The following is a 25151-nucleotide window of genomic DNA, read 5'->3' on the forward strand; positions in this document are numbered from 1 at the left end:
TTTAACAATGGATATGGCTTTAAATAGAATAGATTGGCGAAACAAGATAATGTATCCAACCCTATAAGTTGGGATAAGGTATGGATGATGATTATTAATATTATTACTACTACTACAACACCTTGGTCCTCCCAAGAGTCACTACAAATTCAAAATTAAATCACACAAGTCTAGTAGTAAATCATAATTTATAACTTAGCTTAACAATCGTATTCCTTAAACCACAAGAATCAAATAATATGATAGTACACTAGTGATGCTTGAAGGAGAGAAACCGGAGAGATCCAATTCAAAAGTATGTAACCACTAAATTGAGTATGATCAAGGTGGTCAGCTAATTACTTAATGATTATTCCTGCCTTTCCTAGGGGTGCAAATCGGGTTGGCCCCTGTCAACATTTTACATTGTTTTGGGCTCAAGTTTTAGGCCAATCCCATTCAAATTTTTAGAAAAACCCAACCCAAGCCCACCCAAGCTGCACCCCTAGCCTTTACCTTTAACCAAGAACCACAATTGCCCTACAAAAGGGGGAAAGATGATTAGGGAATAATGTCCTTAATTTAACAAATGAGGACCACATTGGGTGCAAAGATGACTGTTTGTTTGGCCATTTCAACAAAGCTATTCAGCAAATGGGGTTCAAATGGTGCTACTCAAATCATACCATGTTTGCAAGGAGAGAAGGTAATAAACTGGTTGTGGAAGATTGTACGAGATGTCAAACAATTGAGGAGAAACACAAGCTAGCGGCTAACACAAGTCAAATAACAAAAGAACAAAAAACATAAAACAGAGGCTAGGGGTGTAGGGTTTTATGAGAAATGTACTTATGCAGTATATATCTCGCTTCTGTCAATTTTTGTTCAGGTTACCAAAACATAACCCACAACTGAACTGACTTGTTAAGTTCTACCCATTATTTAAACTGAAACCGACCAATGTTATTATATATCTTAGACAGTTTTTGTATGCCCTTAGCTTCAATCTGATTTGATGTGCTTTTGTTATTTAATGGAAATAAATAAAGTGCATGTTTGATTCATGTTGTTTGGTTTAATTCTGTGTAAAACCCCAAAACTGGACATTTATAGAGACTCGTGTTAGTTTTAAATGTTCACAGCCGTTGGATAAGTCTGGGGAGATTTATCCTGCCAAGGCTGATACTGGTGTGCCACCAAGTGTTTGGATGGCCTGTCTCAGTCACCAGGGTAAGACCCGAGGCACATGCAGTATAGGATTACTTGAATCCTTGAACCGGACCAGATTTTCAGTATTGCCCTGGACCTTGGAGATAGATGGGCAAAACTGGAAAGTTACACCTGACCCCTAGACTCGATTATGACACTTCACTAGGTGTTGGATCAGGTTGCCTTTGATATGCCAATCAGTGAGATCCTTAGCGGGGATCAAAACCTGGGTATGTTGGGGCAGTTTGAGAATTCATCTGAGTGGGTGATCATAGTGATAGAATCAGCCACTTTGTCGGACAAAGGGTAATGATCGGGAATGCACTCTCTCTGATGGAAACCAAACTGCCGGCAGTTTATTTCAATCGTTGGAATTATGTTTTGCAAAATTAATATATTTATATATAAATGTACGGTTTCAAATTGTTTGCAAATGGTTTTAATTCCCGGGATCCATGTGAGAGGAGAGTGCGGCACTGTTCCTTGCAGCCAAGGGAGAGGTCCTCTCTTGTCGGGAAGTGCTTGTTCATTAAGGGCTGAGAGGTTAAGTGTAAGACTATTGAGGATAATACCTGATGGGTTAATCTTGCACCTGCCCACAGTCCCTGGGTTTTTATAAGATGGCTTGGCCCAGGGACCACTTAATGTAAGTGTTGGGCCCATAGGGTCCATATGATGGACTCAAGGGGTTCATTGAGTTTTTCAGTGAATTCGGTTGGGCCTTGTATTAAAGGCTGGGCCGAACCCATGTGGCTGGTGTGTAGATCAATGCTTGGGTCCCACGCTATACAAAGAAGCCCAACTGGGCAGCAGATTGGAAAGTAATTAGACACTGAACACTTAATGGGCCAGAAGCCCATTTCGAGGTGGGCTGATATGATCACCCATCCTTGGGGCGAATCTGAGATTAATGTTAGTAAAAGGATTGGGCCTTTAACCTTATCCACTCTTGGAGACCAAATTCAAATTAGATTTGAATCTGGTAACCTCCTGATAAGATCAGGAGTAAGCTAACTTTATCTGCAGATAGGATTAAGATTATCCCCTATCCAAATACTGATTTGGATTGGGATAACTCCTAATTAGGAGGTTTCTTAATCAAGAAGAACGGAGGAGAAACCCTAACCAAAAAGGAGAGAAATACAACAGATTTCGAATCAAGAGAAATCGCAAGAAAGGTTCCTGCGAATTGAGATCAGATCTCATACTCCAGAAAAAGAAAGAAGAAGCAGTTCAGCTTTTTCGCTTTTGGAGTTCTCCTCCTGCCGCCGCCATCTGTTTTTGCAAGATTAGATCTTTGCAGAAAAAAAAAAAAGTCAAGAAATCTATTCTTGACATCAGACTTGCAAGAAAGACTGAAAAAGATTCAATGTTTAGTACTTCCAGAGGATTCTTGTGAAGGATCCAGTGTGTAGGACGCACTCTGCTAGTTCTGTTCCATCCACAGCTGTGTCATCTTCAGCAGGAACGGATCTTGGAGCATTCTTTGGGCGTTAACACCAACTTTGGGAGATAGTGCTTCTTCGGATCAGGTATATTCCTCCCATTTGTCTTTTGGTACAGATCTGGTTTGATTATGGTTCAAGTAGGATCCTTGAATATTGTATTCTAAATTTAGGGAATATGATTCCCAGTTGAGAGAAGGTAGGAAACTTTTGAAATTCGTCCACCCATTCCGCAACCTTTATGGCGTCCATTAGATGGATCCTACCATTCTTTCAGTGGTATCAGAGCCACAAATTCGAATCTTGAACCAAAAGAAAATCAGATCAGACCCTGCGCAGATGGATAGAAGGTGTTCTTTCAAGATTTGCGCAGATTGTTTTCTTTATTTCAAGAAACTGTTTCTTGTTAAGGGCGATTGATCTGAAATTAATTTTTATTAAATCCAAAATTTATTTAGAATTGTTCTTTATTTATTTTGATTTAATGGATTGTTCGAACCTGGAGATCGCTGTGCAGATTTGGCGCAGATAGTCTGCGCACCCTTTTTCTTTCTATTTATTTAATTCGGTTTGTAAATTTTTTTTTATTTTTAGACTGAATGTATAAGATTTGATCAAGAATGTAATTAATAGAAATAGGATTTCTGTTATTTTTCTTGATTAAAGAAGAAGGAAGAAGAAGGCGGCGCTGGAGATTTGCAGTTGGAGAAATCGCTTCTTGCAATTTGCAGTTTATAAAACTGTAACATTAGTGATTAACCTCTGTTTTGTAGGTGGTGTGAACAGTCCATAGTTGATTTGTGTTTGTTTAAAATCAAGATTATTAATTTGAGATCTTTTTTGAATTGAAAATCAGTTTTGGACCATTTCGGACTAGATTGGATCAAAACTGTTTGGACCGAATCTGGGGTTCGAAGGGGGCTGTTTTTCAATCCATATTCCACACACTTGTTGTTCCAAATCTGATGTTCAATTACAGGGATTAATTCGGCCCACCTATAAAGCCCAATTTTAAAGGGTTCCAAATCTGTTATTTTTCTTGATTAAAGAAGAAGGAAGAAGAAGGCGGCGCTGGAGATTTGCAGTTGGAGAAATCGCTTTCTGCGATTTGCAGTTTGTGAAACTGCAACCCTTGTGATTAACCTCTGTTTTGCAGGTGGTGCGAACAGTCCATAGTTTGATTTGTGATTGTTTGAAATCAAAATTATTAATTTCAGATCTTTCATAAATTAATTCTTGAATTGAAAATCAGTTTTGGATCCTCTCGGACTAGATTGGACCAAAACTGTTTGGACCGAATTTGGGGTTCGATAGGGACTGTTTTTCAGTCTGTATTTCTCACACTTGCTGTTCCAAATCAGATGTTCAATTATAGGGATTAATTCGGCCCACCTGTAAAGCCTAGTTTTAAAGGGTTAAAACTGCAAAAGGCCCATTACTGTGAGAGTATGGGTCGAACTGCTATCTGCGATTCAGCCCATACACCTAGTAGACATTAATTGTTAATGACTTAGATTTCAATGGGCTATTCAATGGGCTTTACAGCAGTTAATTGATTGGATCAATTCCTCCTTTACATGTGATGTTTGGATGTTTGATGTGCTGCGACCATGGGCCATAAGTACTTGGCCCATGAAGACTCGTTAGTGGCTCTTGTGCACACCATGGCTGAATGCACATCATTGCCATGGTGTCCTTCAAGGTCATTGGATGACCCCTCTTTGCTTGGTGGGCCCCACAACCCTAAAAAGGGATGCGTACGGAACCCCTAGCCGATTAAGGCCCACCAGAAATCTGACTTTATGAAAGTCAGTGGGAGCCACTCTGGTTTGACCTAAATTAAAACTAGGGCATAATTTTGTTCCCTTCAGCAAATATGAATGCATGTGATAGGGAGACCCATATGATGGACTCTCTAAAGGCCTTCCGTCATTAGCACAATGATGGGTCCTTCAATAATGAGGAAACGCACCATAAAATTGGGCTATCCATTTGTTGTTGAATCTATTAGAGTGTTTCATAAGATGATAGGGGCGTCATAGACCGATGTGGGAGGGGCTTCACCAGAAAATGGGAACTCTCTCACGGTACCTTGGCGTAACCTGAATATGATGGGTAAGCACTCACTGGACAGAAAGGTTTACCTGAAAACGGCTCTGAACCTTGTCTGACAGAGGCCAAAGGGAAACTCATTTGATGAGTGGATATGATCCGTCAAGAAAGGCGGTGAGGTTATGCAGCTGAAACAGTTGGCTTCACGCACCCCATGTGATTTTCCACATTTCCAGAGACATTTCGTTGTCTCCGTCACTGAGAAAGGAGGGAAATCTCAGAGATGAACAAATGGGAATGGAACATAGATTAAAAGCCATATCTATGTAGGTAACATGAATCAAACTAAGGTTGTGGACTAATGATTTTTCTATTTTATCAGAAAATGGCAAACGGTCAATTTGCAAAGCTTCTAGACGATAACAAGCTTAAGGGCCCAAATATGCCGACTGGTACAGAAATCTTATGTTGGTCCTAACTTCCGAAAGTTAGACAAGGTGGTGAAAAATCCCACCCCGGAACATCCGGGTGATAGGGCTTCTGAGGCCCGTAGGAGGGACTACCAAGAGTGGGAGGATAAGAACTCCCTAGCCCGCTGCTTTGTCATTGCCTCATTAGACAACTCAATACAGAGGCAGTTCGATCAGATCGAACTAGCCAAGGACATATTGGACAGTCTAAGAACAATGTATGAAGAGCAGAACCGTTCTACTCGACAGAAGGTCCTGAAATTGTTCATGACCGCGCAGATGACCAAAGGGCAGAAAGTTCATGACCATTGTCTTCGGATGATGGGATACATTAACGAACTTGAAGCTCTTGGATTCGGGGTAGATCTTGGCACGCAAGTGGATGCCATCCTCAATTCTTTGCCCTCTTCCTTCAATGCGTTCACAATGAACTACAATATGAATAAGCTGAATGTCAGCGTCCAGGAACTCAGCAATATGTTGCAAAGAGCCGAGGATCTACTCATGAAGGATGAGCCTGTGGTTATGCTTGCTGAAACTAACAAATCGGGCAAGAAAAAGAGAAAGGCAAAGAAGCCTCAGAAGAAGGCTGCCAAACCTAAGAAGCAGAAGAAGAACAAGGCATCTGATGTCTGTCACTTCTGCAAGTAGACCGGCCACTAGAAGAGGAATTGTCCTGCCTACCTGGAATCTAAGAAAGGTAACATCGAAACTTGTGTCATAGAAACTAACATGTTAGTTACTTCTGTGTCCTGGTGTGTTGACTCTGGGGCTTCAACTCATGCGTGTAACTCACTGCAGGGGTTCAAAGTTAGCAGAAGGTTGAGTGAAGGTGAAGTGACACTATTCTTGGGAACAACTGCAAGTGTTGCAGCAGCGGCAATAGGAACCGTAGAATTAGTTTTTAAAAAAGGAATACTTGTACTTAAAGATTGTCTTTATGTACAGAACTTGAGAAGAAATTTAATTTCTGTTTCAAAACTGTGTGCTGATGGATATACTGTTTATTTTAGTAATATGATTACTGTTAAACGGAATAATAAATTCATCGCATGCAGGGAACTAGAGAACGGTCTCTATGTTCTACATCCTTCTCTGGAAACTAACTTAACCGAAACTACGTCGGTCGAAAATCCCAAGAAAAGGAATCGTGATACAGTAAGTCCCACGTGCCTTTGGCATTACCGACTTGGCCATATCGGTATTGACCGAATCACAAGGCTGGTAAAGGATGGTCCTTTGGATTTTCTAACCGTAGAAAATCTTCCCACTTGTGAACCTTGCCTTCAAGGTAAGATGTCTAAGCGGCCATTTGACGGTAAGCCTGAAAGATCTGAAGGCACACTTGACCTGATACATACTGATGTATGTGGTCCCCTGAGTGTTAGGACACGGAATCAACACGTGTACTTCATCACCTTTACAGATGATTTTTCACGATATGGTTACGTGTACCTAATGAGACATAAGTCTGAATCATTTGAAAAGTTCAAAGAGTTCAGACAGGAAGTCGAGAAACAGTTAGGGAGAGAAACTAAGGCCCTTCGATCAGATCGAGGTGGCGGGTATCTCTCTAACGAATTTAGGGACTACTTAAGGGACAATGGGATAGTGTCACAACTAGCTCCTCCTGCTACACCTCAACTCAACGGTGTTTCAGAGAGGAGGAACAGGACCTTGTTGGACATGGTCCGGTCGCTTCTCGTACGCTCACAATTACCCACATCCTTTTGGGGATACGCATTAGAGACTGTTATCTACGTGCTGAATCGGGTTCCAACCAAATCAGTTTCGAAAACTCCATATGAACTTTGGACCGGAAGGAAGCCAAGTGTAAGACACTTGAAGATTTGGGGTTGTCGTGCACACGTTAAAAGAACAAGTGCAGACAAGTTGGAATCTAAAACCAGTCGTTGCCTGTTTATAGGCTACCCAAAGGATTTGGTGGGTTATCTATTCTATGACCCGAGTGAGCAGAAAGTGTTCTGCAGTCGAAACGCCCAATTCTTAGAATCCGATTGCATCCTGGACACCCATCGTCAGGAAATAGTTCTTGATGAGGAGAGCTCAGGAGCAGTGGGAGATGTCCAACAAATTCCAGGTAATGACCAACCTAGAAGAACCACCCGGGTATCCAGACCACCAGTCCGATATGGTTATGACCAGGATAGTTACCTGGTGGAAACCTTGACTACTGAAGAGGATCCCGTGACTTATGCGGAAGCTATGTTAGACATAGACTCCCAGAAGTGGGTGGAGGCCATGAGAGCTGAAATGGACTCAATGGAGACCAATGGAGTCTGGACTCTAGTGGATCCGCCCTCCGGGGTAAAAGCAATTGGTTGCAAATGGATCTACAAGAGGAAGAAGGGCCCCGATGGCAGGATTGAGACCTTTAAAGCTCGTTTGGTGGCGAAAGGGTATACTCAGAAAGAAGGCATCGACTATGAGGAAACCTTTTCGCCCGTGGCCATGCTTAAATTCATTACGATCCTACTAGCTATAGCAGCGTACCATGACTACGAGATTTGGCAAATGGATGTCAAAACCGCGTTCCTGAATGGAGATCTTAGTGAAGATATCTACATGCAGCAGCTGCAAGGCTTCATTGCTGCTGGTCAGGAACACATGGTATGTAAACTTAATAGATCCATATATGGACTTAAGCAGGCTTCTAGGAGTTGGAACATCCGTTTTGATTCTGCAGTCAAAACGTTTGACTTTGAGCAGAATCCGGATGAGCCCTGTGTTTACAGGAAGTCCAATGGGGATAAGATCACCTTTTTGGTGTTGTACGTGGACGATATCCTACTCATTGGGAATGATGTAGGAATGTTGACTTCGGTCAAGGTATGGCTATCACAGCAGTTCTCCATGAAAGATCTTGGAGAAGCTTCATACATACTGGGTCTCCGACTCTATAGAGATAGATCGAAGCGGATAATTGGATTATCCCAGGCTGCTTATATTGACAAAATTGTCAAGAGGTACAGCATGGAGAACTCCAAGAAAGGAAACGTTCCTTTCAGGCACGGAGTCACTCTCTCCAAGAAAATGTCTCCCAAGACTTCTGAGGAGATTGAGAGCATGAGAGACGTTCCCTATGCCTCAGCCGTAGGGAGCATCATGTATGCCATGCTGTGCACTCGCCCGGACATTGCTCAGGCGGTGAGTGCGGTAAGCAGATTCCAGACAAACCCAGGGCAGGAGCATTGGACTGCTGTGAAAAACATACTCAAATACCTTCGAAGGACAAAAGAGTTGTTTGGTATTTGATGGTAGTTCACTGCAAGTTCTAGGGTATACCGATGCCGATTTTCAGTCGGATCCAAATGATAGAAAGTCTACATCTGGGTATGTTTTCACGATAGGATCGTGTGCTGTTTGTTGGAAAAGCAACAAACCCATGTGGCTGGTGTGTAGATCAATGCTTGGGTCCCACGCCATACAAAGAAGCCCAACTGGGCAGCAGATTGGAAAGTAATTAGACACTGAACACTTAATGGGCCAGAAGCCCATTTCGAGGTGGGCTGATATGATCACCCATCCTTGGGGCGAATCTGAGATTAATGTTAGTAAAAGGATTGGGCCTTTAACCTTATCCACTCTTGGAGACCAAATTCAAATTAGATTTGAATCTGGTAACCTCCTGATAAGATCAGGAGTAAGCTAACTTTATCTGCAGATAGGATTAAGATTATCCCCTATCCAAATACTGATTTGGATTGGGATAACTCCTAATTAGGAGGTTTCTTAATCAAGAAGAACGGAGGAGAAACCCTAACCAAAAAGGAGAGAAATACAACAGATTTCGAATCAAGAGAAATCGCAAGAAAGGTTCCTGCGAATTGAGATCAGATCTCATACTCCAGAAAAAGAAAGAAGAAGCAGTTCAGCTTTTTCGCTTTTGGAGTTCTCCTCCTGCCGCCGCCATCTGTTTTTGCAAGATTAGATCTTTGCAGAAAAAAAAAAAAGTCAAGAAATCTATTCTTGACATCAGACTTGCAAGAAAGACTGAAAAAGATTCAATGTTTAGTACTTCCAGAGGATTCTTGTGAAGGATCCAGTGTGTAGGACGCACTCTGCTAGTTCTGTTCCATCCACAGCTGTGTCATCTTCAGCAGGAACGGATCTTGGAGCATTCTTTGGGCGTGAACACCAACTTTGGGAGATAGTGCTTCTTCGGATCAGGTATATTCCTCCCATTTGTATTTTGGTACAGATCTGGTTTGATTATGGTTCAAGTAGGATCCTTGAATATTGTATTCTAAATTTAGGGAATATGATTCCCAGTTGAGAGAAGGTAGGAAACTTTTGAAATTCGTCCACCCATTCCGCAACCTTTATGGCGTCCATTAGATGGATCCTACCATTCTTTCAATAGAACCAACTATCTCAGGTCAGGTCGGCTTGGTTTGGTCAGTTTACAATATTTATGAACAGCCCTACTTCCTCTTGAAATGGAGAATTATAGAAGAAGAAGAGAAATGTAGAAGATGAAAGGATGAGAGATCCATCCCATGGACGCCCAAAGATTGCGGAATAAGGGGCAAATTTCAAAAATTTTTCTCTCCCTTCAACTGGGAACCACATTCCCTATTTAGAAAATCATATTTTCAATGATCAATCTTGAACCTTAAACTGAACCAGATCTGAACCAAAAGGAATGGGAGAGAATAATACCTGATACGGAGAAGTAACATCTCCCAACGAAGGTGTTCACGCCCAAGGAAGGATCCAAAGACTGCTCCCACTGAAGATGGCGCAGTGTAGGATGGAAAAGAATCAGCAGTGTTCTTCCCCAAGAACTCTGTCCTTCGCAAGAAACAGTAGGCTAGAACGTGAGCACAGCTTCCTTTTCAATCCTTTCTCAAAGAACTGATGTCAAGATCCAATCTTGACTTCTCCCACAGCTGGAGATCGAACTGGCAAACAGGGCGGCAAGAACAGGGAAGCGACAAGAGAGTATTCGCAGGGTGCAGAATTCTCTCTTCTTGATTTCAGCACTAAAGAGGATCTGATGTGTTTCTTGGTCTCTCTCAAGGCTGCCGCCCCCTCCTTCCTTTTGTTAACTTGAAAAGATCAGCTCCTAATCCCATTAGGAGGTGCTTATCCAAATCATATTTGAATCAGCCTTCTCTTCTAGTGATAAGGTTAAACCCTTATCTTATCTGCAGATTAGATTAGCTTTCTCCTAATCCCATTAGGAGGTTTCTAGATCTGAATCACATTCAGATCTGGACTCTCTGAGTGGATAGAATTAAGACCCTATCCTATCTGCTAATCCATCTCAGAATTCGCCCCTTTAATTAACTAAATTAATAGCCCAGTTCGAAATGGGCTTCAGGCCCATCAAGCTTATGTGCTCACTTAACCTTCCTAACTGCTGCCCAGTTGGGCTTCCCTGTATGGCGTGGGACCCAAGCATTGATCTACACATCAGCCACATGGGTTCGGCCCAACCTTTGTTACAAGGCCTGGTCGAATACACTGTTAAGACAATGCACCCCCTGAAACCCATCAAATGGGCTCTATGGGCCCAACACTTACCCTAAGTGGTCCATGGGCCAAGCCACCTTGTAACACCCAGGGACTATGGGCAGATGCAAGATTAGCCCATCAGGTATTATCCTCAATGGTCTTACACTTAACCTCTCAGCCCTTAATGATCATACACTGCCCGACAAGAGAGGACCTCTCCCTCGGTTGCAAGGAACAGTGTTGCACTCTCCACTTATATGGATCCCGGGAATTAAAACATTTTTGCAAACATTTTAGAAACCATAATGTATATACTTTTATATCTCATATAAAATATACTTTGCAAAACAAATTTCAACGGTTGAAATTGGCTGCCGGCAGTCTTGGTTTCCAACAGTGAGAGTGCATCCCCGATCATTACCTTTGTCCGACAAAGGGGCTGATCCTGTCACTATGATCACCCACTCAAATGAATTCTCGGATTGTCCCAACATACCCAGGTTTTGACCCCCGCTAAGGATCTCACTGATTGGTACATCAAAGACAGACCGATCCGACACCTAGTGCAGTATCATAATCGAGTCTAGGGCTCAGGTGTAACTTTCCAGTTTTGCCCATCAATCTCCAAGGTCCAGGGCAATACTGGAAATCTGGTCCAGTTCAAAGATTCAATTAATCCCACACTGTATGTGCCTAGGTCTCACCCCGGTAGCTGAGACAAGCCACCCCAACCAACTTGATGGCACCACAGTGTCAGCCTTGTCAGGATAGGTCTCCCAGACCGACCCACTAGCTGTGAACTTTCTAAACTAACACGAGTCTCAATAAGTGTCCAGTTTAAGGGTATTACACAGAAACATACCAAGGGAACATGAATCAAATATGCACTTTTATTCATTTACAATAAACTCATAAAGTACATCAATTTTGATTGAAGCTAAGGGCATACAAAACTGTCTAACAGAAGAGATAGAGAATAGAGCTGAGGTTTTTCTTTCAGATCTCGCATAGGGGATTTATATCTCACTACAATGAGCGTCACACACCATCTACATGCACATGTAGGGCTGGCATTCAGTTATGTTGATGTGGTTTCCTCACATAAACAAACTTGACCAGTGGTGTGATGCAAGATATCCTTTGGATGTTGCTCGACTGGGATCTAGATCCACTAGAATATGGGTCTAGGCTTCATGAGCCTGAGCCCTGTATAAGTATAAGCTTGGATCTCTAACAATTCCATCCCGCTTAAGAACGACCTTGTTCTCAAGGTCAAGGTCTGGGTACTGCCACTTTTAGAGAAGTCTTCCCAAGTTGCTTCTTTCATTGGTATGTTCTTCCAAGCAACTAAGGCTTGCTTAATGGTCTTTTTGGCCAACTTGACCCACTCCATTATATGATGAGAATCAACTTTAGGCATATCAAAAGACGACTAAAGCTGCTCTTATGCCTATTTGGCATCATTAAATGATGCATGGCTCACATGGGAGATGGATTAGTAATGGATCAACTTGGGAAGACCCTAGAATCTTCAATTCACCTTAAGATGCTCTTTGTGCAGTCGAGTTTGCTGTTGAACAGGACTTATTTGATATTCTTACATAGTTACATTTCTGGACAGCAAAGGTACTTTTGTAATTGCTCACATGGGAGATGGGTTAGTAATGGATCTACTTGGGAAGATCCTAGAATCTTCAATCCAACTTAAGATGCTCTTTGTGCAGTCGAATTTGCTGCTGAACAGGACTTATTTGGTTTTCATACATTTCTAGATAGCAAGGGTATTTTTGTAATTTTTCATGTTTAGGGATTACGTTTGAGCATAGGTCTTAGCCTAGTAATTTCCCTCTGTTTGGCCTTATGTTTATAATTGTTTGAGGGCAGGTTTAGTCTAATCTAGCTTCCTTTTGTGAGTGGCTTGTTGGGTAAGCTAACCTTTTTTTGGGGGGGGAGGGAGGCAAGTTTCTTTCTTATTATGCTTGTAAGGCTCAATTGGAGAACAGTTTTGGTTAATGAACAAAGAAAGTTTCATCATAGGAACTGGTGTGATTGCCTAGGGTTTTCATCTTACTTCCATCTCTTGTCTTCTCTTTTTTCTTTGTTAGCTATTTGCTTTTGTGCTACACACCTAAACCTCAGTTTAGTTGCAACAATAGTGCTGAATCACAAAGACCTTGCATCATTATATGTGGAGGGTCAAGGATGATTGCACCTTCTTCCAAGAAATCTGATAGGGTGGCACTAACCATGGCCAAAGAGTACATGGTTTTAGGATTCAAATATCAACATGATACGCCTGATACGGGGCGTATCGTATCGGTATCAGTAGTAAAGGATACGAGATATGCTACGACTGGTACGATACACGTCTAGTCGTACGTATTGACACCGTATCTGTATGTATCGGTGTGTATCACACTGTATCGGCCAATACAGACCGATACACGCTGATATGCATGCTGGCACGCATCTATGTCTTATCTAAAAAGAGCTGCTACGAAGATTCGAACTCAAGTCTTAGCACACCCATGCACAACGCTAAGATTCTAAACCACTATGCCAGCATTCAACTTATGATATTAATTGAAATAAAATACATTTCATTAACTTTACCATTAATGTGAACCTAAACAAATACAAATACTATATGTTTATATTTAATAATTCTAACTTAAAAAATAAATAATATTAAAAATTATTACTTTATAAACATTAATGAAGTAAACAACCTACCAAATTTACATTTATATCAAAAATTGTTTTTTACTCTCAATAAATTTATACAAATAAAAATATTAATAATAGATAATTATTTTAGTACTTAAATTTCATAAATTTGTACATTATATGTATCTTCAAATTTTATATATTTGTTTATAAATTATTCATTAATTTAGACTAGAAAAACATATTTATTATTTACAAAAATAAAAATTGTTTACAAAATATTCAAGAATATAATATTAAATTGAATTTATCAAATCCACTAACTTATATTTATATAAAAATGATTTGTTATTTCAGAAAAAAACTATAGAAAATAAAATTGTTAATAATGGAATCGTTTCTTTAATAATTAAAAATCATGAATTTCAAATGATATGTATTTTAGAAATTTTAATAATTTTGATATAATTTTAGTTAAGATTAAAAGTAAAAATATGATAATAATATATGTATCTTAGAAAAATTATAAATTTCATATTATAGTAATTTTGATATTATCAAGCATTTCAAAATTTAATATTTAATTGACTTTTTTGTTAATGTTGAAAAGCAAAAATATAAAACAATTGCTATAGTAATTAAAATATAATAATTGCATATGTTTTGTGTCTTGGACTTATAGAATTTAACATAATAATGGTTTTGTGCATGTTTTACTTTGTAAAAACTATATAATATGAGTCTTGGACTCTTGATTGTTCGATTATCAATAGAATTGTAAGATATTTATGTATCTTGTTATATTAGTAGTATATTTCTTTATGTATTTATGCTTTATTTGTGATCATTGACTTTTAAAATTAGTGGAATTGATGTATTTATGAAATTTGTATCATTTTCGTAGCGTATCCATGTGTTTTCATATCTTTCATCCGTATCCATGCGTTTTCAAAGCATATTCGTATCTGTATCCATATCCAAACTATCCGATACAATACCCGATACTGATACTTTGATCCTTGATTTTAGTAGACTGACATAGAAAACCAGGTGCAATGTGGAACTTGGTGGTAATTCCAGGCGGTAAGGATAGAATTAGGATTTCCATGCAGCTTGACCACTTCATTGATATAGACCTTAGTAACTGTAGAAGCTGTATAACGATGTGGAAGAGCTACAAAATGAGCAAACTTGCTTAAACAATCAACCACCACCAAAATGATGGATTTGCAGGAAGACTTGGGTAAACATGTGACAAAATCCATTGTTATGTTTTCCCAAACCTTCTCAGGTATGCGTACTGGTTGTAGCAGACCTGCAAAAGATTGTGTGCTATATTTTTATTTCTGGTACAGGGCATTTCACAACACATCTATGAACCATTGCTTTCATTCCCCTTCAGTAGTAATGCATAGCCAAACCCTTATATGTATGGACACCTAAGTGGCCCCCAACAGATGAATCGTGAAAGACTCAGAGAAGCTTATCAAAATAGGCTGAATTTGCAACCACCATCCTACCCTTGCAAAACAATATAGAGTCAATTAATCCAGAAGCAAATACCTGGATTGTGAGACCCCCAACAGGTGCAATTCCTCAACCCTGTAGAGAGCATCAGCCACGGAACCCATGACCCAGCAGTTTATAGGCCCAGCACTATTGTTCTGGCTGTGGATTCTATGCTCTAAGAGATGTTTGATGCTCTTATGGTCAGTAGAGATCGTGAATCTGCAGCCCAAAAGATAGAAATGCCAATTTCAAATGGCTAAAACTATGGCCATCAAATCCTTTTCATATGTTAGCTTGGACTAGGCTTGTTTGGTTAGGTCCTTACTTTAAAATGCTATTGGCTGGGCTTATTGAATTAACACGACTCCAATCACCTTACCGAAAGCATCTGCCTCGACACTGAGATATGATGTGCCCCAATTGTTGAATACATGTCTGCCCAAATGAACACTTGACCGGTTTGACAAAATAGGTGATTTTGCTGAAGTAGAGTCATGGTGTTGCACAAGTGTTCCTATTAGACAGTGTATGCCCTTAGCTCCAATCAGATTGATGCATTGCTATATTTATTGTAAATGAATAAAAGTGCATAATTATTTTATGTTATCATTGGTGCATTTATATGTAATTACCCCTTAAACTAGACACTTATGAGACTTGTGTTAGTTTAGAATGTTCTCAGCCGTTGGATAGACTTGGGGAGTTTATCCTACCAAGGCTGACACTAATGTGCTGCCAAAGAAGTTGGGGCAGCCTGTCTCGACTGCTAGGATTAGACCCGAAGCACATGTAGTGTGTGTTTGTTTGAAGCACTGAACCCGGACCATTTTCAGTTATGCCCTGGAACTTTGAGACTAATGGTCAAAACTGAAAAATTACACATAACCCCTAGACTTAATTATGATACTACACCAAGTGTCAGATCGGGTTGTCTTTGATATGCCAATCAATGAGATCCTTTGTGGGTCAAAACTTGGGTATGCTGGGGCAATCTGAGAATTCACTTTAAGTGGGTGATCATAGTGAAAGGATCAGCCCCTTTGTCGGACAAAGTGAATGATCGGGACTGCACTCTCTCTAATGGAAACCAAAACTGTCGGCAGTCGATTTCAACCATGTTTGAGATTTGTTTTGCAAATATATTTATATAATATATATATATATATATATATATATTTATATAATATATATATATATATATATATATATATATATGTTTTAAGAAAAATGTTTGCAAAAGGTTTTAATTCCCAGGACCCATCTGAGAAGAGAGTGCAACACTACACCTTGCAGTCAGGGGAGAGGTCCTTCCGTATCAGGCAATGTTTGATTATTGTGGGCTAAGAGGTTGAGTGTAAGAGACCATTAAAGGTTGTTTACCTGATGGGCTACATCTTACTTAAGTCCATTATCCTTGGGCCTTCATAGGATGGCTAGACTCGAGAATCATTTAACTATAAATGTTGGGCCCATTTTGATCCCATACTAATGGACTCAGGGGTTCACTACATTTGGCGGAGAATTCAGTCAAGCCTTTTCACAGAGGCTAGGTCGAACCCATGTGGGCTTATGTGAGGTCATTGTTGGGGTCCCATGCCATACAAATTGAACCTAAATGGGCCAACAACTATCTTGAGACATGAGCCACTTACTTAATTGACCTAAGGCCCATGATTAATGAGATTAATCAAGATGTTACATGACAGCTTAAGCAGTCATGTGACATGGGCGAATATGGGTTTGGATATGGGTTTGGAGCACCCATTCTCATAAGAAGATAAGACTTATCCACTGATAGAGTCAAGATCCAAATAAAGATTTGGATTACAAACCTCCTAATTTGATTAGGAGTGGTGCTCTTTAAGGCTTAAGAAAATAGAGATCAAACTGCTCCAAAACACTCTCTGCTTTCAGTTCTCTCTCTCTCTACTCTTGCCGCCTAGAAACCTTGATTCGATTTCCAATTTCTTGGACTGATTTTGATCAGTTCTACCTTTGATTTTTGCAAGAAAAATTCAGAGAACTTTCGTGCTCCACTCCCTTGTTTGATCCATACAGTTGGATTGCAGTTTTGCTGAAAACTGCATTGTTGAACCGGCTTCATTCCAAGCTGCACCATCTTCAGTGGAAGCTGGTTTTGGGATTCAGTTTGGGCGTGAACTACTACTTTGGGAGCTACATCTGTGGAATCCGTATCAAGTATACATCTCCCTTCTTTTGGTTTGAAATCTGATCCAGTTTTGGTGCAAGAACAATCCTAGAAAAATGCAGTTTTTCTGAAACTAAGGAATGTGATTCCCAAAAGGCTGAAAGAAATTTTTGAAATTTCACCCAACCATCCAGCATGGTTCGGCCATCCATATGATGGATCTGACCTTCCTTCAGTTCCATGTGAGATTGCAAAGTGTGACTGTAGACCAAAATATAATCAATCAAAACCAACATAAAACGGTGCAAAAAGGGCCTAATGATGTCATTCATAAGCCTATGAAATGTTGATGGGGCATTGGCCAAGACAAACAGCATAGCCATCAATTCATAGTGCTCATCCAACATTCTAAAATCTGTTTTGTGTGTGCCTTCAGGGTGTACACAGTATCTGATGGTACCCCGACCTCAGATCCAACTTGGAAAAGAAAATAGCCTTCCCCAACTAATCAAATAATTCTCCAATAAGGGGTATAGGGAACCAATCATTAACAGAAATATGATTCAAAGCATGAAAATCAATGCAGAACTGCCAAGAACCATCCTTCTTTTACTAAGAAGCCTGGTGAAGAGAATGGGATATTGCCGGGTTTGATAAATTATTTCTCCAATAAGTCCACCATCTTGTCAATCTGTGAGTAGCAGTAGGGTCCCACATTAGTGGGAGAGACCCCGGACTGAATAAGGATTCTGTGGTCATAGGCCCACTCTACAGGCAAGACATTGGGCTCTTCAAAGATATCAAAGAACTCATGCAGCAGCAGTTGGAGTTGGGCTTGGTTGACTTCTAACTTTTTTCCTTGGGTGAGGATAGGACTGGTTTCAGGCCATGTGGCCCTAAATGCATGAATGTGGGAACAACTGAAGTCTGGCAACACTTCAGCAATGCCTTAGGGGTTCTTAGGGCTGTGCAAGGTTCCAGCCCAATTAATTGAAGAGAGGTCCCAATAATAGTGAATCTCGTAATCAGTCTGGCCTAGTCACAGACCATTTGGACCCAATTGGTGAGGCCATTGGATTCCAAGAATGATTTCAACCTCTGAGAATCCTAGTGGATGCAGGTCTGTGTGGAATAAACCCTGTAGCTTGAGATCAACCCTCTTTCACAGGCCATCACAATACAAGTGATACAATTACCATTAGCCACATGAACTGCAAAGGGTGCTATGGTCTAAACTGTCATGCCCAATTGTTTGACCAACTGAGTAGTAATAAAGTTTAAGGAGTTGCCACCATCAATCAACACCATTACACTTCAACCCATAAGACAGACCAGGACTTTCATGTTTTGAGGGGACCCCAGCCAAATAAGGGTGTGCAGGGATCTCTCACAATAGTCATGGGATAATGGGGTCTATATAGGGTCACCATCTACTTCCCCTTCACCCTAGGGTTATTCTTCCTCCTCATTCCTCCTCATTTAGCTAAAGGAGGAACAACTGTTGCCTTGCACCAAGGTCCGGGTCCAAAATTTTCATTGTAGTTATAAAATAGGCCCTTGTCTCTACAGGCATGCACCTCGGCCCAAGCAAGCTTTTTAAGAAGCAAGGCAATCTGACCAGTGGCTTTATTGGGTCTCGGTTCAACACAAGCTTGAGGGGTTTTAAATAAAGGGTCTACGGGTGTCGTCAGTATAGGTGCCATGGCCCGAGTAAATTTCCTATCCTACTCAATCGTTTCTTCATACAATTGGGTCAGCAAGCTTCTTGAGAAGCAAGGCAATCTGACCAGTGGCTTTATTGGGTCTCGGTTCAACACAAGCTTGAGGGGTTTTAAACAAAGGGTCTATGGGTATCGTTAGTATAGGTGCCATGGCTTGAGTGGATTTCCTAGCCTACTCAATCTTCTCTTCATACAATTGGGTCAGCCCCATAATTGCCATTACTGTTGAGGGTTGCATTACCTTCACTTCTAGTTTGATATCATCCTTAAGTCCCCCCACGAAGTAGCTAGTGGGAGCCTATCCCGGCCACTCGTGAACCCTCGACGTTGGTCTTTAAAATTGGTTTTGGTATTCCCTTACCAAGCTAGTCTATTTCAACTTGGCAAGGGATTCACCAAAGTCCTCAAACCCAGATGGCCCGAATCAGATGTTGAGTGCCTTAATGAAATCCGACCATGAGAACTCCAATACGATTAGTATCAAAGGCCAGCTTCCCCATCCAAATGAATCAAGGATTAACCACTAGGACACCAATACTTCATGGAACTTGAAGTATTGCTCAGAACAATAAAGCCAAGGTAAGGGGTCATCACCTAAGAAGACTGGAAAGTTAATCTTAACTATTTGACCATGGTGATTGCAAACTAGTCTTTGGATGCTACCTTTAGATCCCTCCAAGTCGCCTTCTCTACCAACAACCGATGACAACCTTTTGTGCTAGGAGACAAAGGTGGAGAGAATCTTTTTGATCTCCTCCAAATCTCCATCCATTTTACACAGCTGAATGTCCAAGAGATCCACTCCATCTCCCGCAGTACTCAATCTAGTGGTTTTTTTATCAATAATAGAAAGTACTCAATCTAGTGTTTGTCATCCCAAATCAATGCTCTGATAGCAAATGATACAATCCAATACAATCTGAGCAAAATGAACTTCTTCGAGGGAGCACATCCTCCAAAAATGGAGAATTATAGAAGTAGAGAAAAGTAGAAGAGAGATAAAAGAGAAGTACGGTTTTTCCTTTAGATCTTGGGTAGGGTATTTATTATCTATTATATATACTAAGGCAGGATGGACCTTTGTTTTGGGCGACGTGGCCTTCTCTTCCTACAAGAAAAGGTATCCGCACGTGAAATCATTTTTTCCGTGCGAAAATAGTGTTCCCTATGACAAAACCAATGAAACTGAAACCTCTGTTCTAAAGGAGTCGTGGCCCACCTGTCCTCTTCCTCGATTGCATTCAAGGTGTCTACGTTCGTAACTGCGCCGATCCCCTATTCGAGCTCGTCGCCGGCCACCATTTCTTCAATGGTGACGACATGGTTCATGCAGTTAGCATCCACAACGGCTTGACTAGCTACGCTTGTCGCTTCACTGAGATGTAGCGTTTCGTTCAAGAACGAGGCCTTGGCCGCCCTGTCTTTCCGAAGGCCATTAGTGAGCTTCACAGCCACTTTGGAATTGCTCGACTCCTCTTCTATGATAGGGTACTTGTCCTCTTCCCCGAATGCATTCAAGGCAACCAAGCCGTCATGGATGCTAATAGCGTGAACCATGTTCACACCGTCACTATCGAAGAAATGGTGTCCAGCGACAGACTCGAACAGGGCATTGGTGCACGGCCTCTAATGGCGCACTCGGTGGCCTCTAAAAGAAACCATTGTTGAATGGATTGGTCACTGTCCTTGCCAACACCGTCGCCAGGTTAATAATCTTGTCGTCGACCCCGACATCGCCATTCAAAGGCACCAACGGCAGTGTCTATGGACCGTAAATTAGCTAGTGGAAGGGCCAGGCACATTGGTCGGGGCATTGAGTCTCCGAGTTACCGACAGACACAGGCGAACTTACTATTCTTTATTCCCACAGTTCCCCAAGCAAAACTGTGGGTGTCGCAACGGCTCATACAGAACCCATCTACAACAACATCTTTGGCCGTGAAGACCATGTTGATCACATTGTTGTGGTCTTCTTTGGCAGCCAAAGCAACGATGTGAGAGGTCTTGAGAGACTTCCCGAGAGAGCATTCCTCATCTATGATTTGCCTCCCTAAGATGAGTTTGCTAGAACCCACTTTCTACTTGTCAATAGATCGCCACCACGACGAGACAGAGGGAGCAACACAAAGTTGAGGGGCGTTTAGGGATTGAAAAAAGTTGACAAGTATGGAGTGTTGGACAGGGGAGAACTTACCGTACCAACTAATGTTAACCGTGAAGTTGCCTTTCAGAATAATTCCATTGTGATACTTGAGAACTAGTAGATGCTGTTGAACAAGAGCCAACATCCTCAAGGTGGTGTTGGAGGGGTTTACAGAGGAGAGCAGGTGAAGATTATTAACCTGGCGATGGTGCTGGCAGGGACGGCGACCAACCCATTCAACAGAGGTTTCTTTCAAGGGCCATAGAATGAGCCATTAGAGACCTAACAACGTCTTTCAGAAGAACTCCATTAACAAGTTGCCAAATTTTGTCTCAGATGATGATCTAATCCTAGCTCGCTTAGGCACCTAAAACCTAATCTTCGGTATCGGGCGCTAGAGTAGGTGGTAGTGTCATATGAGTAAATGCCAGAAAAAGTAAGAGGCCCACAACTCAGGTTAATCTACCTATTTGTCAATCACAACCATCCAATGCGGACTTTTGTCCCTTCATCAACAAGATTATGTGGTAAAGATGTCACCAGAGTTGGTGTTAACTATTGTGTTGATTCAATGCCCTGTCCAGTGCCACTCTCCCATGCTCAACACAGGTTACTTCGCTAGTATCTCATTACAATGGGCACCTCATGCCAACTTCATGCACATGGAGAATTACATTCAGTTATGCTAACGTGGCTTCCTTGTATAAACAAACTTGACTAGTGGTGTTATGCAAGATTTCCTCTAGATGCTGCTCGGGTGAGAATCTAGATCCATTAGAATATGAGTCTGGGCCTCGTGAGCCTAAGACTTGTTTGAGTATAAGCTTGTCTTTAAGATAAAGATTCAGAGATTGAAGCAGATTTTTGCTTCTAAGTTTAATGTAAAAGGTCTAGGTCTTCTAAGCACTTCCTAAGGATTGAAGTTGCCCAATCAAAGAAAGGCATTTTCGTTTCCCAAAGGAAGTATGTCCTAGATCTGAAGCAAGATGTCCTAGACTGAAGTGAGACAATTTCAAAAGCCTGTCAGATGATTGTTGTACCTATCTATGGCACGGCCAAACATTGCGTATCCAATTGGTGTATTTCAGCATATGCATGCTCCAAAAACCTCACACGTTGGGGCCATAGAAAGGGTACTAAAGTTTTTGAAGAAGTACCCAAGGAGAGGCATCATATTTGCTAACCATAGGCACTTGAAGACTGAAACCTATAAAAGTAAAGATTGGGCCAGCTCCATAAGTGATAGAAGATCAACCTTTAGTTCATGTATTTCTGTTGGAGGTAACCTTGTGATTTGGAGGAGTAAGAAGCAATGAGTGGTGGCCCAATCAAGTCTTGAACCTGTGTAGTAATCTATAGCACATGGAGTTACTAAGTTACTGTGGCTAAAGAACTTGCTCCTGCAACTAGGACTTCCAATAACATGCCCTATGACCTTTACTATGATAATAAGGTGCCTATCAACATTGCACACAACACAGTTCTACATGATAGGACAAAAGTGGACAAGCATTTCATAAGGGAAAAGTTAGAATTGGGTGATATTTGTATTCCTTATGTTACTTCCTTGAATTGGTTAGATGTCTCTTACTAAGGGAGTGTCTACCCCATGCCATAGTGAGTTTTTTGTAACAAATTAGGAACGATTGACATTTATGACCCAACTTGAGGGGGAGTGTTGTTTATTATGTTTTCTGTTATGTTTTTAGTGACAAGGGCAGATTAGTCTTTTTGCCCTCTTTTAAGGTTGCCCTATCATAAATAATAAGAGGGGAGGGGCTGCCACCCACTCACTTTTTGGTCTCCAAAACATTCTCTTCTCTTGTCTATTTCACTCTTATACTTTTTTCCTATAAGTTTAACTTACAAGAAGGGTATTAAGTGAAGTTTTGGGATGAAATTTGTTGGAATGAAGGGTGATTAAAACTTTAGGCAACTCAATAGGTGGCATTACAAATGCAAGGAGGTTTACAATAAAACAGATGAAAACTGTTCAAACAAGAAAATTTTGAATTTTAGTTGAAAAAAAGTACATGGATCAAATTTAGTCCCTTACAGATGTTAAATAATCTTTTCTGATAAAGAATTTATGGGTTGATGGCTATAATGTCAGAATGAAAAGCAATAAGAAAATGGAAATGAAAACCCAAAAACACTAAATGGACACCTAGAATGATGTTCATTTTTTGGTAATGGCACCTAGAATCACTCAATGGTTTAAGGTAAACAAATTCTCAACCAGAATATCATTCAATAAATCTTTACTAACACATCTAAATAGACACTAAAGGTGCTAGATTATCTTATAAAACAAAGAAAAATAGAAATCATAGAATTTCCACTATCATACTTCAACTCAAAACTCCTTAACCACTTAATCAATAACCTTTTTCTTTTTGATTAGCAAAATAACTGTTGTAATATGTTATGTTATTGCCGCAGGGGTATTTCTGGTATTTCCCTATTCTTTTTATTGTAAGTTGTTGCCTAAGTATAAATACTAACTTATGTGCCTCCAGCTATGAACTTTTGAATAGAACACTTTTTCTTCTTCTTTTCTCCTTCTCTTCTCTTCTCTTTTCTTCTCTCTTTTCCTACTTCATTTTTCCTTCTTTCTCGCTGGACTACAATAATCAATGACTCAAATTTTGAACTTAACAAAACTATAAATAGAAAAATTAAAATACAAGGCTGGATCCCACAGACAACAGGTAAAATACCAAAAATACATATACTATCTAACTAAAAAATAACAAAAAAAAAATCTATTATGACTTCATTGTTCCCATATCACTTGTGACATGATATCTAGGGATTTTCACTTATCAGCATATGAAAATTGAGGGAGACAGAAAAACAGCCATCGAGTGGTTCAAGGAAGGAAGGCCCTTAGACTTCGTGTTAAAGAAGCTATAGCCTCAGCAACCAGAGTGAAGACCTCATTCAATGCGTGTGGAGATCAACAAGCTCTGCAGCAGATAGCTTTGATAGAGATGGAGTGGCAGAGCAGCTATATGTAGGTCTCACAATACAAGAATAATATAATTATAATATTGTTTCTCATGCATATTCCTTTGATATATATATATTGATAGGAAACAAGAAAATTTTATTGAAAAACAATGCATATTCCTTTGATATTACCTTTCTAGGAAAGGTTTTTGTAAGAGGATAAAAACCTATTTAGGAACCTTACCTAACAGCTTAGGATTTTAGGTTGAACGGTTCCTTGAGATGGTATCAGAGCCTGTTTGACCAAGTGATCTAGTGTTCAATCCCCATCATCCCCATTATAATTAATTAAATTTCAACACAAGGTATGGATGGGCCTATGCTTGTCCACACTTCAAGCCCAATGGGCTTTCACGTGTGAGTGAATGTTAGAGAATAAAAACCTATTAGGGACCTCACCTAACAGATTAAGCTTTTAGGTTGAACAATGCCTTGAGATAGTATCAGACCAAGGTTTGACCAAATGGTCTAGTGTGCGACCCTCCTCACCCCCATTATAATGAATTAAAGTTCAGCACAAGTTAAGATGGGACTGTGCTTGTACACTTCAAGCCCAATGGGCTTCCACATGAAGGGGTGCGTTAGAGAATAAAAACCTATTCAAGCACCATTCAACCTAAAAGCTTAAGCTGTTAGTGAGGGCCCTGAATAGGTTTTTATTCTCTTAACAGTTTTATTTTTCTTGGCACTTTTTGTTAAATATGACAAATGGTACTCCAGTCACAAAGTTGGTCGGACTTGGCCCATAGTGGCTACCTTACTATATGGATGCCTGTTGGACTGGCCTTCATAATTGAGTTTCTCACAAGATCAGATTAGATTAAACCACTTCTACTTTCCATTTTTCTGCATCTGCATCATGGAACTACATCTGAGCCCTGACCAGGCAAATTGAAGGACAAATAGACCAAAGAATGATCATACAGTGTGTCACCCCTATTAATTATTATGTTCGTCAATAATTGTCCCAGAAACTGACATCTCAAAATAAATTTTGACTTTCTTAAATCTTCACTAACGAACATATTACTGAGGATGGCCATTCTGCTGGATCATCACCCTACCACCAAAACATTGATTAGTTGGTCAACTATTTTGAAGGATTTCTTCAGGTTGAACTATGATTAATCCACAAGTTACTGGGACAAAATACTGTTTGATTATTCTTTTGATGTAGATCAAGATGTATGAAAATGATTTTAATTCATTAACCATGTAAAGTTTCTGTTAGGCCTTTTGGGATATCCACTCTTCAATATATTAACTCAATACTTTTACCACTTCTCAAAAAGGAAAGATAAGTCATTTCCATAT

At 40.3% G+C, this 25151-nt stretch overlaps 1 protein-coding gene and 1 pseudogene across 2 annotated transcripts in view; both read right to left on the reverse strand.

Annotated features, from left to right (window-relative positions):
* LOC148874162 (mitogen-activated protein kinase kinase kinase 1-like) overlaps nucleotides 1-25151 on the reverse strand; it is an 81731-nt gene that overhangs the window by 30057 nt on the left and 26523 nt on the right. The window lies entirely within an intron of this gene.
* Nucleotides 20331-22250, reverse strand: LOC148874163 (protein EXORDIUM-like 2 pseudogene; annotated as a pseudogene).

The sequence above is a fragment of the Nelumbo lutea genome, chromosome 1 (assembly GCF_056320005.1).
Source record: "Nelumbo lutea isolate HS-2025 chromosome 1, American lotus-T2T, whole genome shotgun sequence".
NCBI classification, from domain to species: Eukaryota; Viridiplantae; Streptophyta; class Magnoliopsida; order Proteales; family Nelumbonaceae; genus Nelumbo; species Nelumbo lutea.